The sequence below is a fragment of the Glycine max genome, chromosome 2 (assembly GCF_000004515.6).
Source record: "Glycine max cultivar Williams 82 chromosome 2, Glycine_max_v4.0, whole genome shotgun sequence".
In the NCBI taxonomy this organism is placed as follows: domain Eukaryota; kingdom Viridiplantae; phylum Streptophyta; class Magnoliopsida; order Fabales; family Fabaceae; genus Glycine; species Glycine max.
The window spans coordinates 17,358,329-17,361,118 of NC_016089.4; positions in this window are offsets into that span (position 1 = coordinate 17,358,329).

Genomic DNA, 2,790 nt, shown 5'->3' on the forward strand with positions numbered 1-2,790 from the left:
CATCTAAAGCTCAAAATGATAAAATTAAGAGCGATGTTAAGCATTATATTTAGGATGACCCCTATTTGTGGAAGTTGTGCAGTGACCAGGTTATTAGGAGATGCATTCCAGACCATGAGATTGACTCAGTCCTGTAATTCTGTCATTCTTCCACACCAGGTGGCCATCTTGGCATACAGAGGACAGCTCGCAAGGTCCTTAACTAGGGTTTCTATTGGCTCACCATCTTCAAGGATGCGTGGAGAATCTGTAGCACTTGTGAGCCTTGTCAGAGAGCAGGCGACTCACTTTCATGGAGACAACAAATGCCTCAACAACCCATGTTATTCTATGAGGTGTTTGATGTCTGGGGTATAGATTTTATGGGGCCTTTCCATCTCTCTTTTCGTTTTGATTATATTCTCCTTGTTGTTGATTATGTTTCAAAATGGGTGGAAGCCAAACCCACCAGAACTAACGATGCTAAGGTTGTTGTAGATTTTGTTAGATCTAATCTGTTTTGCAGGTTTGGAGTCCCTAGAGCCATCGTTAGTGATCAAGGCACCCATTTTGTAACAGAACCATGTATGCCTTGCTAAAAAAGTATGGGGTCATGCACAAAATTTCCACACCTTACCACCCCCAAACTAATGGGCAGATTGAGATTTCAAACAGGGAGATAAAAAGGATCTTAGAGAAGATTGTGCAGCCGAACATAAAGGATTGGAGCACCAGGCTGGATGATGCTCTTTGGGCACATAGGACTGCCTACAAAGCACCCATAGGAATGTCGCCTTATCGGGTTGTCTTTGGCAAGACATGCCATCTTCCTGTAGCGATAGAGCACAAAGCCTACTGGGCTGTAAAGACCTGCAATTTCTCTATTGATCAAGCTGGAGAGGAAAGGAAGTTGCAACTAAGTGAGCTAGATGAGATCCGTTTAGAAGCCTATGAGAATTCCAAATTCTACAAGGAGAAGACCAAGAAGTTCCATGACAGCTTGATAGCTAAGAAGGACTTCATGGTTGGACAGAAAGTTTCATTGTATAACTCTAGGCTCGGACTCATGAGTGGTAAGTTGAGGTCAAAGTGGATTGGTCCTTTTGTGGTGACTAATGTTTTTCCTTATGGTACAGTTGAGATCAAAAGTGAATCCATAGATAAGAGCTTCAAGGTCAATGGACATCGGCTGAAACCATTCCTGACAAATCCCTCCTTAGTGGATGTAGTGGTGGAGGAGACCTCCTTACTTCACCCTACTTCTCTTCCGCCATGACTTAGGGAGTTTTTTTTTTGTCTCCTTCTTTACTTTTATTGCACTTGTCCAATTTTATTGATTTTTTTGATTGCTCTTGATCTTATGATTGTGCTACATTAAGGACAATGTGTTGTTTAAGTGTGGGGGGAGACTGTTCTTTTTTTGTTCTTTATTTGGGGTTTTCTAGTTTAATTTTTTTTAGGTTTTCTAGGTTAATTTTGTTATTTTGGTTTTATGTTTTGTGTACAATATTGCATGTTTCTATTTGAATTATAGGTTATGTACAGGTAATGAGTAATTGTTTTTTAAATAGGAGTTTCTTGGCATTTTGTGAATTGAAATCCTTATTTTTCTCTACATGTCAAGTTAGTTTTGAAAGTTCGAATTGAAAGTGATAGATTTACCCTTGGTGAGAATTTGAGTCATCATCATCTATTTTATTTGGTGTGTTTTACCCCATTGATTGCTTGCACAATAGCCTTGTCTTGACTCTTGTTGATACTTCTTGCTTCACATGCATGTTGGGAGATTATTTAGGCATTTTGTTCTTATAAGCCTCTAGCCAAATGAGCCTACCTTGAATTAATTCCTTTGATAGCCCCTTTGAGCCTATGTTCCCCTTTCTTTGTTTTGAAGCTCATTACAAGCCTTAAGTGAAAAACCATGATCTCACCCAACCCTTAAGGAATTTTGAAGCTTTGAAATTATTTTGGGAATAAGTGTGAGGGGTATGTTTCATTGGATGATATGTTTTTGTTGGTCATGCTTGATGATGTATTTTGGCCATGCTTGATGTATATACATATATTGCCTAATGTTGCTTTATTTTTCAATTGCTTTCAATTGCTATTGTTCACGTTAAAAAAAACGAAAAAAAAAGATGAAAAAAGAAAACAGAAAAAGAATGAAATTGAATACATGAGGTCATGGTTTAAGACTTGGATTGGTTTGAGGACTTGGTTGACTTTGTTTTGGGTTTACTTTTTATGCTTAATTTTTAATTTTGTTTTTGGGGTTTACTACTTTTTCTTAGTTCTCACTTATTCCTCATTGCTCCTCTATTCCTTTGGGTTTTAGCTACTTATCCCATGCTTTCCTCTACCTTGTCCTTGGCCCTATTACAACCTTAAAAGACCTTTTGATCGTCATATGCATATGTTTATGGTGTGGTTGTCAATTTTAGAGTCTTGCCAAGTCTATGTGGTGTTTGTTTTCATGGGTGCTCTGAGAATAAACAGTAGCCTAGACACTTGAGAGATAGAGTGCATATCTTATGAGGCTTTATCAGTTTTCATTCTTGAGCTGATTGACTATCTTGCCATGTTTGAGATGCTTGGATGATTTTCATGACTGTCTTGAATCTTTAACTCTCTACATGTTGGATGTTGTCCATTCCTTGAGATTCATTGAGAAATATCTAATTGTTTTTTTGTTTGTTTCTTTTTAATGTCTTTGGATTTGTTCCTTGCTTTGCTTTTTGATTTTGCCCAGGAGTGCAAAAGGCTAAGTGTGGGGGGATTTGATGTGTCATTATTTTCTCTTATTTCTTAGCC